Below are 17410 nucleotides of genomic sequence, written 5' to 3'. Positions count from 1 at the left end.
AATGAAAGGGAAGAACCTACAACCAAGATTACCCTATTCAGCAAGGATCCCATTCAGATTTGAAGGAGAAATCAAAAATTTTACAGACAAGCAAAAGCTAAGAGAATTCAGCACCACCAAACTAGCTCTACAACAAATGCTAAAGGAAATTCTCTAAGTGGGAAACACAAGAGAATTAAAGGACCTACAAAAACAAACCCATAAAAATTAAGAAAATGGTAATATGAGCCTACATATTGATAATTACCTTAAACGTGAATGGATTAAATGCTCCAACCAAAAGACACAGGCTCGCAGAATGGATACACAAACAAGACCCATCTATATGCTGTCTACAAGAGACCCACTTCAGATCTAGGGACACATACAGACTGAAAGTGAGGGGGTGGAAAAAAGTATTCCAGGCAAATGGAAATCAAAGGAAAGCTGGAGTAGCAATACTCACATCAGATAAAATAGACTTTAAAATAAAGAATGTTATAAGAGACAAGGAAGGACACTGCATAATGATCAAGAGATCAATCCAAGAAGAAGATATAACAATTATAAATATATATGCACCCAACAATATAGGAGCACCTCAGTACATAAGGCAACTGCTAACAGCGATAGAAGAGGAAATCGACAGTAACACAATAATACTGGAGGACTTTAAAATGTCACTTACACCAATGGACAGATCATCCAGACAGAAAATTAATAAGGAAACACAGCTTTAAATGACACAATAGACCAGATAGATTTAATTGATATTTATAGGACATTCCATCTAAAAGCAGCAGATTACACTTTCTTCTCCAGTGCACACAGAACATTCTTTGGGCTTGATCACATCTCGGGTCACAAATCAAGCCTCAGTAAATTTAAGAAAACTGAAATCATATCAAGCATCTTTTCTGACCACAGCACTATGAGATTAGAAATAAACTACACGGAAAAAAACGCAAAAAACACAAACACATGAAGGCTAAACAATACATTACTAAATAACCGAAGGATCACTGAAGTAATCAAGAGGAAATCAAAAAATACCTAGAGACAAATGACAATAAAAACATGATCATCCAAAACCTATGGGTTGCAGCAAAAGCAGTTCTAAGAGGTAAGTTTATAACAATACAATCCTACCTCAAGAAACAAGAAAAATTTCAAATAAACAATCTAACCTGACACCTAAAGGAACTAGAGAAAGAAGAACAAAAAACCCCCAAAGTTAGCAGAAGGAAAGAAATCATAAAGATCAGAGCAGAAATAAATGAAATAGAAACAAAGAAAACAATAGCAAAGGTCAATAAAACTAAAAGCTGGTTCTTTGAGGAGATACACAAAATTGATAAACCTTTAACCAGACTCATCAAGAGAAAGAGGGAGAGGACTCAAATCAATAAAATTAGAAATGAAAAAGGAGAAGTTACAACAGACACTGTAGAAATAGAAAGCATCATAAGAGACTACTACAAGCAACTCTATGCCAATAAAATGGACAACATAGAAGAAATGGACAAATTCTTAGAAATGTATAACCTTAAAGACTGAAGCGGGAAGAAATAGAGAATTTGAACAGACCAATCACAAGTAATAAAATTGAAACTGTGATTAAAAATCTTCCAACAAACAAAAGTCCAGGACCAGGTGACTTCACAGGTGAATTCTATCAAACATTTAGAGAAGAGCTAACGCTCAACCTTCTCAAACTCTTCCAAAAAATTACAGAGGAAGAAACACTCCCAAACTCATTCTATGAGGCCACCATCACCCTGATACCAATACCAGGCAGAGATACTACAAAAAAAGAAAAATATAGACCAATATCACTGATGAATATAGATGCAAAAATCCTCAACAAAATAGTAGCAAACAGAATCCAACAACACATTAAAAGGATCCTACACCATGATCAAGTGAGATTTATCCCAGGGGTGCAAGGATTCTTCAATAAACCCAAATCAATCAATGTGATACACCATATTAACAAACTAAACAATAAAAACCATATGATCATCTCAATAGATGCAGAAAAAGCTTTTGACAGAATTCAACACCTATTTATGATAAAAACTCACCAGAAAGTGGGCATAGAGGGAAACTACCTCAATATAATAAAGGCCATATACGACAAACACACAGCAAATATCATTCTCTATGGTGAAAAACTGAAAGCATTTCCTCTAAGATCAGGTACAAGACAAGGACATCCACTCTCACCATTATTATTCAACATAGTTCTGGAAGTCCTAGCCACGGCAATCAGAGAAGTACAAGAAATAAAAGGAATACAAATTGGAAAAGAAGAAATAAAACTGTCACTGTTTGCAGATGACATGATACTATACATAGAGAATCCTAAAGATGCCACCAGAAAACTACTAGAGCTAATCAATGAATTTGGTAAAGTTGCAGGGTACAAAATTAGTGCACAGAAGTCTCTTGCATTCCTATATACTAATGATGAAAAATCTGAAAGAAAATTTAAGGAAACACTCCCATTTACCACTGCAACAAAAATAATAAAATACCTAGGAATAAACCTACCTAGGGAGACAAAAGACCTGTATGCAGAAAACTATAAGACACTGATGAAAGAAATCAAAGATGACACAAACAGATGGAGAGATATGCCATGTTCTTGGATTGGAAGAATCACTATTGTGAAAATGACTACACTACCCAAAGCAATGCACAGATTCAACGCAATCCCTATCAAATTACCAATGGCACTTTTTACAGAACTAGAACAAAAAATCTTAAAATTTGTATGGAGACACAAAAGACCCCGAATAGCCAAAGCAGTCTTGAGGGAAAAAAACGGAGCTGGAGGAATCAGACTCCCTGACTTCAGACTATGCTACAATGCTACAGTAATCAAGACAATATGGTACTGGCACAAAAACAGAAATATAGATCAAAGGAACAGGAGAGAAAGCCCAGAGATGAACCCACGCACCTATGGTAAACTAATCTACGACAAAGGAGGCTAGGATATACAATGGAGAAAAGACAGTCTGTTCAGAAAGTGGTGCTGGGAAAACTGTACAGCTACATGTAAAAGAATGAAATTAGAACCCTCTCTAACACCATACACAAAAATAAACTCAAAATGGATTCAAGACCTAAATGTAAGACCAGACACTATAAAACTCTTAGAGGAAAACATAGGAAGAACACTCTTTGACATAAATCATAGCAAGATTTTTTTTGATCCCCCTCCTAGAGTAATGAAAATAGAAACAAAAATAAACAAATGGGACCTAATGAAACTGAAAAGCTTTTGCACAGCAAAGGAAACTACAAACAAGACGAAAAGACAACTCTCAGAATGGGAGAAAATATTTGCAAAGGAATCAGTGGACAAAGGATTAATCTCCAAAATATATAAACAGCTCATGCAGCTCAATACTGAAAAAGTAAACCACCCAATCAAAATAGGCAGAAGACCCAAATAGACATTTCTCCAAAGAAGATATACAGATGGCCAAGAAGCACATGAAAAGGTGCTCCACATCACTAAGTATTAGAGAAATGCAAATCAAAACTACAATGAGATATCACTTCATACCAGTTAGAATGGGCATCATCAGAAAATCTACAAACAACAAATGTTGGAGACGGTGTGGAGAAAAGGGAACCCTCTTGCAATGTTGGTGCAGATGCAAATTGATACAGCCACTATGGAGAACAGTATGGAGGTTCCTTAAAAAACTAAAACGAGAATTACCATAGGAGCCAGCAATCCCACTACTGGACATATTCCCAGAGAAAACCATAATTCAAAAAGTCACATGCATCCCAATGTTCATTGCAGCACTGTTTACAGTAGACAGGTCATCGAAGCAACCTAAATTCCTATTGACAGCCGAATGGATAAAGAAGTGGTACGTATATACAATGGAATATCACTTAGCCATAAAAAGGAACAAAATTGGGTCATTTGTAGAAACGTCGATGGATCTAGAGACTGTCATACAGAATGAAGTAAATTAGAAAGAGAAAAACAAATATTGTATATTAACGCACATATGTGGAATCTAGAGAAATGGTACAGATGAACTGGTTTGCAAGGCAGAAATAGAGACACAGATGTAGAGAACAAACGTATGGACACCAAGGGGGGAAAGTGGCTGGGGGTGGTGGTGATGGGATGAATTGTGAGATTGGGATTCACATATATACAATAATATGTACAAAATAAGATAACTAATAAGAACTTGCTGTATAAAAAATAAATAAAACAAAATTAAAAATTCATAAAAATAAGATCATTTGAGGCATAACTGAATAAAAAAAAAGAAAATCAAAAGCAAAACTATACCATGTATCCTGGAGTTAAACTAACGAGTTAAATATGTCAAAGGTGGTAAAACCCACAATTCTTCAATTTTAATTAACAGAAGAAATTTATTTGCATAGTGAATCTTTGTGGTTCTTCCTGTTGTCATTCCCCTGTGTGGATGTCATCTGAGCCCACTTCACACCATTACCAAAGTAGCGTGGCAGGGGACAAGACAAAACCTGGGTGCCATGTAACTGGGCTTTCGTTTCTAGAGAAGTTTTTTTTAACCTATGCAACAAAGATTTTAAAATGAGCATATTTTATGTTTGTAGCACTAGAGTTATTGAGAAGATCAAAATGTGTGTTTATGGAGATGTTTACATATGATTTTTCCCATTCGATGTGCCAGGAACCTGAAGCTCAGAGAGGAAAATCACTTACCTAAAGTTGGCCAGCCAGCTGATAACTGAGTCAAAACAAACATTGATAAGTTTTGTCTTATCAATGTGTTTTTTTGTTTGGTTTGTGTATTTTTTTTGAGTTTCAGACCTTAGTTTATTTAAGTCCATGCTAATGTATTTACATTTTAACGGCTATTTTATGATACAGACTGTCTTTGTTGGGTTTACAGTACCTAAACAACGGTGCACGGAATAACAAGATAATTTTTTATTTTAATTCCTCAGGATCAGTATCTAGAAACTGAATAGCTAGGGCAGACTTTTGATTCAATACCAAAATTCCTTCTGAAAACCAAGTGGTTGCCAACTTATTTCCAGTAGCATTATAATATTCTTGAGCTAATACAGTGTAACACAATAACAAAAAACTCTTGACAACTTGATGGGCAAACAGCATTCCATCTTTAATTTTTTTATGCTCCAACTTAATTTCCTTACATACTTCATTCTTTTTCTGAAGCAAATATAGTGGGTACTTTTCCTTTTCAACTTGTTACTTATTATTTGGTAACCTTATTCTTTTTCATAACATACTGGAGTATTCCCTCTAGCAAAATAAATTGAGTTATTAAAGCAGGCATAACTCTTTCAACAACAGCAACAAAAAATGATGGTGTTTTGTTTTCATATACTTATTCATTAAGGTCTTTATACATGTTGCTCTGCTTCCTATTGGTAAGAATCATTCTCTTGGAAAACGTATGCACAGCTGGAGATATGCAAAGTAAATAAGCAAGTACATGTCTCACATTGTAAGTTTCAAATAGACCTGGTAGATTTCAAGGGATTGATAAGAATGAATGGGTGAATTGCAATAATGGGGAAAGATAAAATGCATTGAGTATGGAAGAAAATTAATTATTTCAACACCTATTCCATCTGCATATGTTGTCCAATCAAGGGTTCACTATGGACAACTTAACTTCATGAAACTGAATCTTATGTGTATATTTTTAATCTTAAGTTTCTTCGTATTTTTGACTTTCCCAACCTCAGGTCCATCTTGCAAAGACTTCAAAAAGATCAAAGTTATAAAAAATAAAGTTGGGTATTCAGTCTTCCTTTCTAAGTATAATTTAAGGGGCAGTACTACTTTTGTTTTTAACTGATAATTTATTGCCAAGGGAAACAATGGCATTTAACATTCATTCTATAGCATAATAATCTTGACTACGATATAAAGCTTGATTATGTCTTGTGATACTTTGATTCATTATTTCAGCAAGTTGCTTTATTTTAAATCTTAGTTAACCTTAAATGTTTACATCATTAAATTTCCAAGGACAAAAACTGTTTAGAATCATAAGGTGAACAAATCAAAATGGTGGGGCCGAAGTTTAAATTCCAGTTTGCCTCATCCTTTTTCACTGGATCCTTTAGTCTTCTTATAATTCTATTTTTTTAAAAAAATAAAAGGTGTTATCCAGTATAGCCATCTTATTTTTTATGTAGAATATTCTTGCCAAGAAAATTATGATAGGATAACTTTCTATTGCCATGCTCTTTCTATTTTGCAGTGTCTCCTTTCCCAAATACATCACATGGGACAGAACACAGACAATAACAATAAGTACAGCAAACAAAGCTAGGCCATCATTACTTTATTCCAAATCCAAAGTTTAGCTCCAAATTATCTTCCATAGGGATTTTCAGAAATACGTATAGCATTCCAAATTTGTAATCTCTGTACTTTTTTTTTGGACACACTGTGTGGCATGTGGGATCTTAGTTCCCCCATCAGGGATTGAACCCGTGCCCCCTGCATTGGAAGGTGGAGTCTTAACCACTGGACATATACCAACGTATTTAGTCTCTGGGGTTACTACTCTCTCTCAGTCTTCCATGATTTTGCACAGCTCAGTCCCTCTAAATGAAGGTCCTTAACTTCTTGCTCATTTTTATCTTCAATTTAAAACTAAAACACTACCTCCCACATTATGAAGCCTTCTTTGACTCCCAGGGAAATGCGGAGTACATTTGCCTCTGTTGGTATATTTTGTGTTACATCACCATGGCAATTATCTTAGTGGTTTTAAGAAGACCTGCCTGTGTCTTCACAAGAATCTAGGCACCTTGATGATATGGAATAGATTACTACATGTCTATATCCCCAACACAGAGTAGGCATTTAGTAAACATTTCTCAAAAGACTGGGTGGATAAAGCTTTTTGTTATATCTCTAGCTATTTTGATTTATAAAATCATATTTAGAAGATTTTTCCTTACAAATATTTGATGGTTCTTTATTTAATAGCCAAAAGGTTTTCTATGTCCAACAAGCTCAATTTTATGATTAAAGCTTGGCATTATCTACAGATTCTTAGCTGTGTGTCAATGTTACAAAGCTACCGACTGTATTACAAGCTTCAAGTGCCAGGGAGGAAAAATTTCTCCTTCTACCCTTCAATATTCTTTGGCTCGTCTAATAATCAAATTAATGTAAGACAGATTAACAGGAGAAAAACAAATTTAATTAAGTATTATGGAGGAGGGGGTGCCCCATAAGAATATGAGACCCATAGGCACTAAGGCAATAGTGGTTTATATGTCATCCTGAGCTAATGAGAAGGGGGTAAGGGTCTGAGACTAAAAAGGGAAGGAAGATAATTTACCGTAAGTTGGGAAAAGCAAATGTTTAGTAAAGAAATATTTGCCATGCCATGTAGACAATGAGATACATAGGAGACTTTGAACAAGCAGACCTTGCTAATATTCCCCCAGTCTGCCATACCTAGCTCATAATCTTTGTAGTTGACTCTGCTGATAGATCCCTTCCTGGAATAGGTCCTCTATCTAAGCTCTTTTAGGTAGTTAAGTTAAGTGAGTCCTTTGTTTCTTAAAAATAATCAGCCTAGAATAATCCTCATGCCAAAGAGACAAATTTTGGGGTGGCAAAATTCTGCTCCCCCACATAAACAAAATAGGCTGCAAGTAATTCTGTTATTATTTTATACAGAATTTGGAAAATAAAAATAAATATATTTTTTGTATCATTACATCACTGTAATGGAGGCCTTAACAATTTGATGGGACTACATTCTATCATGTTTTGCAACTACATTATGAAATATATTAAAGAAATGTGAGAAAACTGAAAACCATCTTTTGATAGTATTAGTACTAATTATATTCCCTAGGTGTGGCACCAACAAAATTCTTCAAACAATTTGCTAAAGCCTGTTAATATTATAAGCTAAACTTTTGTTCAAATGACTATCAGCTGATTTACTACTTGGATGAATTTCATATGGTATCAACTGTCATTTTGAAAGGTTCCTCTTCATCAATTTACCTTTCCCTTTGGCTAGTCTAAATTTACAGTTTTTATTTATAGAGTATAATTGCTTTAGGTACTTTTTAAAAAACTGTATACCAGTTTTCTATTCCTAGGTAATTTGCCCCTGCCTCTAAGAGTAAGTCTCAAAAAAGAATTGTGGCAAAAAGAGACACTTTGGATGTATATATGCCCCAGGCAGCAGAAGAATCCAGTACTTTTTCTTCTGGGTTAGCCTAACATTGTGTCACAGCTGATATTTTAAACATGATTCTGAGAATTGAGAATTGAGTTTAGTTCCCTCAGTGACACTAAGTCATACTCCCGCTTGAACAGCTATTTGTGTGTCTGGCTTTTACATCTAACGCTTTTCTTTTTCCCACCTTCCATTTGCGAGGAGAATTTTTAAGACGCATTCAAGTCCAGAAATTCAAAATTATGGTTCCCAAAGCAAGTGTGACTCAGCCAGGTTGTGAATTAAGGCAATAAAGCAAATGCCTATGTTCAACTTTTATTTTTATTCATTTCGAAAACGTTATTCCCTGGAATGGCCTCATGAGACAGACACCTCATAGTGATATGCTTCAGCAAACTTCTTACCCATCTGGTGATCTCTAGAATGAAAACGGAACAGGCACAAGTGACAGAAATCCGGTTAACATAGAATAGGCCAATTTCCTTCCTTCCTCAAGCACATACACTTCCTAATGGCTTGGAATTAGGAATGCCTTTACCACCCTCCAGCCTTCACATATCCAACCTCTAATCTTACTCTTTCAGATCTCAACTACAACTCCCTAGCTAACCAACACCCCCATTTTACATGCATTCATAACTACCAATTTGTCTGCTTAATAGTACTTTTCATAGCTGTTTTTAAATAACAACGTATTCACTTGTAGATTGTATGCTTTTGCCCCTAGGATGTTAATTATACCAAGACAGAAACCTGCATTCACACCTAGTAGCTATACAGTGCCTTAGTCTTTATAGGTACTCAATAAGTATGAATTACTGAATAAGTCTCCTCTTATTACCAATTTATGCAGTCTTTATATTAACTGGTTTTAGAGAATCATCTCCTCCAGATTTGCTAGTAGTATCCTGGTAATCCTTCTTGTGCCAATCAAGTGAGTTTTCCCTTATCTTTCTGTTTAAAGACACAGTCTCTCTGTGACTCTACCTCAGAATCATTTCTAAGTGTATTTGCACTGATACACAAAAAATAAAAGGTTAGTGTGACTCCAGACTGACTCAGACTCTGAGCACCACAAAGGGAGGGTCTATTATGTCCTTACACTCCCAGAAAATAGTGTAAACTAGATACTTATTAAATAAATGGACAAACAGATGAACAAACGAATGAGAAGCATACATCAGAGCCGTTCATGGTGCTGTTTCCCACATTATAAACATCTTATATATTGTAATTTTATCAGTTGATGACTAAAGGAACCTGGCACTCACTTTATCTTACAGGCCAATTCTAAACTACCTATCAGTTTAGGTGACATGACATATTCTGCTCTATTATAACAGGGAAGAGCCAATTTTGACAGCATGTTGGATCTGTTTCTTTGACTTTAGCCTTTGCTTTTTGTTGCTTTTGTTATTATAATCATACATAACAGCCTGCCACCGGGAACCGTACCCACCTGTGAATGGCTGCAAGAAAGAAGAAATTAACACATTCCCTCCCCGAGGCTGGCCATTCCAGGAGATGTTCAGCAAGACTGATGGCCCTTTTTACTTTACTTCCTCCCTGCCTCTCCCTCTCTATTCTGTCTTTTTACTTTACTTCCCTCTCTGATTCTATAAAAGAAACTGGCATCCAGACCCCGTAAGATGGTTATTTTGAGACGCTAGTCTGCCGTCTTCTCGGTCTGCCGCCTTTCCGAGTAAAGTCGTACTCCTTGCCTCAACACCTCGTCTCCCGATTTACTGGCCTGTCATGGCCTGTCAAGCAGAGTGAGCTTGGACTCGGTAACACGATCAGTATAACATCCTGGGTTTCCCACGATACTTTGCCTTTGAAAGCAGTTTCTGAGGAATGACTTTTAGAAGTCAAGGGCATCCCGTATTAACCTAATGGGGCTAATGTGGCAAATCAACTGGTATTCACTTGTATTGACTGCTTATTGAATCCCATATGAGTTTTGAATTCTGTGCTAAACGCTGAGCATACAGAACTATAAAACATGGTGCTGAGCTTCAGGGGTATACAATGAGGAAGCATAAGTGAGAAAACATTGCAAGGCAACACATGCCATGTGCAGATGAGTGAAAGTGACTAAAACTTCTCTTGGCATTCAGAGAACTAAGTCACTCTGTATGGAGGAGTCAGGAAAAGCTTCACGAAGAATTTGAACTTAAGTGACAATTTGAAAGATTCAGACCAAGTACATAATGGACAAAGGAGGAAGCATGAACAAGACTACAGGGGTTAGAATTCATATGCTATTCAGGCAGCACACAAAAAATGGCAGAACACGAATGATTAAACAGGCTGTGCTGGCCAGAGTAGAGTTATTCGTGCTGAATCTGAAGACACTATACATGATTAGATAGTATATGGCTGTCAGGAAAGGAAAATTTTCCTCTACCTTGATAGACTGTTACTGGGGCCATATGAATTAAACTAACAAAAAGATTAATAGGGGAAAAAGTAATACAATTTTTATGAATATTTTGTATGCATCGGAGTTCACAGAAGAGAAGTGAAACTCAAACAAGTGGTTAGACTTGACGGCTTATATACTATTTTAACAAAGGAAAGGGTGTTTGGACTTCAAGGGATGATAAATCATGGGGAAATGACAAAGAAATACATGGGGGAACTAGTGGAAGATGAGGATTATTTTAGTAAGGTCTGTTTATGCAGACTCAGCATGGTGTCAACCTTCCGTCTCTGGTGATGAGTGTTCTCTCTCTCTCTCCTCTTCCGGGTACAGGTGGGGACATCTTCACAAAGGAAGAATTATGATCTACTTTTAGACAGTTCGGGAGAGGACAGAAAACTCTTCCTACATCTGCTGATTCTCAACTTCCTACAGCTCAAAATAATACTTATGGCAAAGGAGCATATTTAGAGTGGCATATCCTACTCCCCTTCATGGCCTTGGATACCTAGTTATGGATCTTGGATTGTATCTTATGTGTAAAAAAAGCCATTCAACGATTTGAACAGGAGATAAAATGTTTCCCATCCCTTCACCTCTTCTAGCTTGCCTGTTGTACTAGCTGATCTCTAAATATTGTCCTTTGCTGATATGAATACGGAGGAACTAATCTCTGATCCAGTGCTCATCTCAAGTCTCCTGAAAATTTGCTTGAGAGACACAGTCTCAACTTATCACCACTGACCTCCTGATCTACTGATAAAACTTATGATCACATGTCTACTTCTCCAATTGGTAAAAGAGATAGTAAGGGTAGCTGTGTAATGGGAAAAGAATAGGAAAAAAAGACTGGACATTTCAATTTTAAATATCCTATACGATAATATATCTTTCTGGGTCTCCTGCATCACTGTATGGGGAAATAAAGAAAAAATGAAACAATATTTGAAAACTGCACTTGACCTGTTATATCATTTTCTGACAAATATCATGAAATCCAAATTCCTCTTACCAATCTTGAGTGTTATGAAAGGAATTTTATCTTTACTAATTCCTTGAACAATTATGATAGCTTTTATAATTATAGTCTGAGATAATACCAGCTATTTGCAGACAAGATGAGATGAAATACCTTGACATCAGTTGCAGAAGCATCACATAATTCCATTAGGAGCATTTAGATTGCCGTAGCACCATCTGGATATCTCTTTGTTAAGGAGTTCTTTTTCACAGATTAATGTACTTCATGATATATTTATTCATGGGTGAAGAGTTAGTTGATGAAAACAATGCAACAGTAACTTGCTGCTATTCTTTTATCTTCAAGAGAACATCAATGCCTCCTTTTTCAAAACACCCTGGATTCTTAAACCAAATTGTAGGATTTTAAATTTCTAAGAAGATGTTTATGCACAGCACAATTTCACTTTTTTTTTTTTTTAGATGAACATTTCTTGCTAAGCATGGAAGGGAGACGGATCAGATTTTAGCATGAAAAGCAGAGAAACAAAAGTTCTATCTGCCAGTAAAAAGACTGTCTGAGGCGAATAGTATTAATCAGAAGGCGTATCTACAAAGAAGCATTCGATTAAAAGAAACCGAGCAGCTTCAGTGAATACAGAGTAATATCCTTTTCAAATCTGGGCTCCCAATCTAGTACCCTTAAATGTTTATTTGCATTTAAATTGCTTGAATAACAGTAGGATATTAGTGAAATTCCTCAGAAGGCAAATAGTCAAAAGACTCCCTTTAAGGCCTGTAGTTAGTGATTCTCATTGCAGTACCACAGAACACCTTCTTTAATAGGATGCCTTTAGAAGGCAGTCTCAATTTGTAATTCTGGGGCATGTGCAATGCGATTAACAGCTGTGTTTGCCATGTCTTTAGGGTGCTTGTGGCAAAGGCTATGGCCTCCTTTCTTTATAATGGCCACAAAGGATTATAATTATATAATTATGCATGGAAATTATGTTCATAACCCCATGGATTAATAATTCTTTACCTCCATATGTCTGCCTATCTTGAAATCTACATCATAGAGAAAATGAGTAATATTTTCACTAGTTGGAAAAAAAAATTCCAATTGCAGTAACCAAGTTATTGTCAAATACCCTTTGTACAGCAATAGATTTTTAAAAAAATAACGGCTACCCCTAATCCTCCCCCAAAACCTGGAGTAATATTTTGATGTTCTGTTTACATATATCCAAACACTTTTGGATCTAGGTGCTCAAATGTCTGAAGTGTCAACAATTGGAGCAGCTAACATTTAGGAACATTTTATTTTCACTATAAAAATCAATACAATGCTTAGGCGAAAATACTGCACAAAACATACTCTTCATGTAGATTAATATCTTAAATACTAAATTGGGCAAGAGAGATACGTCTGTGAAAAACTAATTACTTGGGAAAATAAAATGGAAGTAGATTATGTGTGACAAATTTTATTGTTTTAATAATTTTTCTTTGGAGTGTCCTATTGCCCTTCTTATTTGCTGACCTATCATCAGATTGCTGTAATGAATAATTTATTAACTTTTTTCCCTCTCTTTCGATAAGAGAAGAAAGGTATCAAGTGCGGTAAGGAATTTAGACAGCAGTAATTCCAGGCAGTCATGCATGCTACCCTTTAACTACAGGCTCAGAGATTACATGTATGTGCGTGTGTGTGTGTGCATGTGCGTGTGTGTATGTGGACATGCATCTATGCGTGTTTATATGTATACGTAAATATGTGTATCCACATCTAGATTCATACCCATTGCAAAATTAGGCAAATGCAAAACAACACGGACAAAGAGCAAAGTGATTAGTTGTGTCCTGCTGCTGCTTGTTACTAAAATCAAAATAGCATCATCTGTACTGAAATACTATAAATAACTAATGAGAAGTAATAGCTAATATATGTTGAGCATTTGCTAAGTGGCAGAAGCTGACCTAAGTACTTTTTATGCACTGATTTGCTCTTTATAACTATGCTATAATGTAGGCACTATTACTATTCTTTCATCTTTTTGAATAAAAAGCTAAGGCACAAAGTTCACACAAATTTTTCAAAATTACAGGACAAATAATTGGTCGAGAAAAGATTTGAATCCAAGTAGTTTGTGCCAAGTCCTTTCCCTTAATCACTATTTTATGTTGCATCCTGGTTGGAAGCATAATTGACTGCTGAAATATTTTGGAGCAAGTGGCAAAGTTAATAAAATCTACTGTACTTTAAGTGTGCACCAAGAAATTTAACAAAGTTTTCTATGCTTTTGCATTGTTAATGTATTAATTGTCTCATGCTTTAGTGTTAATCCCCACAAATAGCTTTCAAGCTCCTTGAGTACAGGTACAATCCCCTTTGTTGTATATATTTGGAATGCCACCAAACAGGTAATATAATGCCACATATATAGCAGGTTTTCAAGAAATGATCTATTATTTGATAAATAATTAATATGCTTGAAACTTGTCCTCACTTTATCTGATAAATTCTATTTCATAGTTTTCAGCATTAGAAGATATATTATGTTTAGATTTTTCAGTTTTGTCACTGAAAGTATAAAATCTCTCTATAATATCCCTGCAAATGGATCATCTATTCTAGGCAGGAACTTCTCCACTGACAAGGAAACATGGATTCCTGCTTAAATCTTATAGAAAGTATATTCAAAGGAAGGGTTCTCTTAGGTTGCTTGTTTACTTTCAGATCCATTCTCCACTGTTCCCTGCTCTATTCTGCTGCACTGCAGGGGCTGACCCTGCAACCACATTTCCTAGGCTCCCTCTTGCCCACTGGTTCTGGGTGAGGCTTCCTAAAATATGCAGACAGGAGACTGAAGAGTGGGAAGAAGAGAGCCTTGTAATCTGGGGTGATTTATCCTGAAAGTGGCCCTCATGGTGGTTATAACTGTCATCAGATCACCCTGGTTTCTAAGATCCAGTAACATCTCTTTTTCCTTGTGTCCCAACTGACCCAGGAGTGCCTCCCCATCTCCTGTTTGGTCTGTCTTTTCTATTACATGTGTAATGAATTCCCTGAACTAAGTTCCTCTTGTTTAAAATACTTGTAGTGGTTTTATTTTCCTTATCGGACTCAGACTGATGTGAGATCTATTATAGATACATAGTCTTTTGTGACCCACCAAAAGTTTGTGTCATACAGATTTGATTCTATTATCATCCCTGATGTTCTTTATTTTCTACTTGATTTGGTTATTTACGTAGCATCAGTAACAAAGCTTCATTCTTGTGTAATAGGTCATGTATATTTACAATCCAATGACCTCCTTCCTCCCTACTGCTTACATTCACTGGTTCACCAACAACCTCATGTTCTGAAAGAAAAAGTTACTATAAAAAATAAACAAGTTCATGTGAGTTATGTAGTTCCTGTTTTTTTTTTTTTTAAACCACAGCTATGTTTTTGATGGAGAAAAAAAGACCCACAAGAAATAGAAGTTTTAAAGGAATAGAAGTTTTAAAGGCAATCACTTCTGTAAAAAATGTCCCTCAGAGGACATGCTTTATCTCCTTGCATTATTCTGTGATTGTCATCCACTTAAAAATAAAGGATGGCTTCTCAAGTGCCTGCCAACTAAAAGACAGTAAAGAGACTCCTTTACCTTTCAAAAGCAGTGACTGTGAGGACCACAGATTGTGCTGTCATCCACCAGGATGCCAGGAGAGAAACAACCATAGTAAGTTTTATATACTGTTGGCATTCCTTAATTACATTTCACATCTTGGTTCCTAGTGTGTAACCACAGAACCCACAAAATATTTTCTCTGATAAGTTCTGATATAGAATTATTGAAATGCAGAGGTTCTATTTCCCTAATTAAACGGAGAAAATATAGTGTTATCCTCCTATGTTTTTTTCATCTCTGACTCCCTTACTGCCTCTAGCAGGTTCCACATTAGTAGGTTCTGAATGATACAGGGCTAAAAATGGTGCTAGAGGAAGCTTTGTTGTTGTTTTCTTTCTTGGAAATAGTTAACAAGTCTTCATCCAATAGTCAGATATATTTTTTGAGTATCTATTATATATATACACTATTCTAGATATTACAGGGTATACAAAATCAATATACAAAAATTCTCTACCCTTTAAGACTTCACAGTTTAGGGGAGATAAAGTTAACAAAATCAAAGTATGTATGTATGAGTACATATATGTGTGTGTATACATATATATATATTTATATAAATATAAATAAAATTGTATAGTTTTAGTAGGTATAGTAAGAAAGAAAAACAATCATCTGAGCTTGATCAACACCAATCAGCAAAGATTTATTAAGGGTTTTCCTTTTTGCACCACAGTAGTTTGACATTTGTTAAGTTTTAGAGGAAAAATATGGCATTTGAACCAGGCTGCGAAGAATGGATCTGTGGATCAGGTATCAAAGAGTAAGGGGTGAGCAAAGAACACTACAGGCAAGAGGTCTGGTACAAACAAGAAACGACTGAGTTTGGTGAAGAAGTAAACTTGTAACTCAGTGTTGAGATATTCACACTTTCCCCAAATTTATTTTAAGTTCAAAAAAGGTATTGCTGGAGCATAGAAAAGACAAATACAAAACATGTGTCTTTATGCTATAAACATTATCAGTATCCTCTTGTTTGATAATTCTGTGAAAGATTGATTTCTTCTCCTTTTAATTTATATATCAATATGGACTCAGGTACATTTGTTTTCTACTTTGGGTTGTAAGCCAATATTATGTTTTTGTTTTTTTGCTCAAATCATTCCAGATTTGACCACTGGAAGCTTTACAAGTTGGTTCCTGTATCCCTTGACACACACCCATCTTTTGTTTTTTGAATACTTCCTTACTTTCTGATACTACAAGAGTTCCACTATCATCTTGTGTTTTCCCTGCCCTTACCCTAGAATCAGGCATTGCCCCAAGGAGTCTTGGTTAATTTTATTGGAGAATGGATTTGGGTGCTGGGTTCATTATTACTAATGAAACCCCTCAAGTTTCATTACCTACTCTCAGCAGACAGAATAGGTAATATATTTATGTATACTAACTCACATATCAATCTATATCTGTAATTGTCTCTGTATCTATCCTTATGTGTACATATTAAGCAAAATTTAAGACCACTCTGATGTGTCTGATTCTAATTCAGTAGCACAAGTTTATTCTAGCCTTAATTTCTTGTTTATCTGTAACTTTCCTCTCCAATACTGAGAAACCTGACTCCTGCCATCTGCCATCCATTTACTTATTTGTTCACCCTCAGTATATGCATATAGTGGTTTCAGAATTGTTCATCTGTACTTCTGTAAGAAACAACTTTACCAACTAGAGTACAGAGTTTATGTATAATTCCTTTTGTTTATGGTCTTATAATATCCAGTCAAAACATCTTTTTCCAAAATTACTTAGGTCATCTCCTTCTGTTTGTTCTTATTTGCTTTGCAAATATTAAAGCTTACTCCTTTTATTGTACAGTTCTATGTGATAAAGTCAGGTATCTATCACTCCAGTACCAGAAAGAACAGTTTCTTCATCCTAAAAGTTATCTCCTGTGTGTCCCCTTTGTATTGACTCCACTTAAGTTAATTAATGATTATCAGAAAACATCCACTGAGTGATCAGATGGGAAAACTTCTTTAGCTTTCTAATGCCAATCTAAAATTTTACCCCCCAGCTCTCCATCATTTATTTTAAAAAAGATAAACTTCTTGGTACGATATGTAAGATTCTTTATGATCTGGTTTCTCACTCATTTATTCTCATCTGGTTTCTTCCTACTGAATGACTCATCTTCTTTGAGTAAG

The sequence above is a fragment of the Tursiops truncatus genome, chromosome 14 (assembly GCF_011762595.2).
Source record: "Tursiops truncatus isolate mTurTru1 chromosome 14, mTurTru1.mat.Y, whole genome shotgun sequence".
Lineage (NCBI taxonomy): Eukaryota > Metazoa > Chordata > Mammalia > Artiodactyla > Delphinidae > Tursiops > Tursiops truncatus.
Note: the sequence above shows the minus strand (reverse complement) of the source record.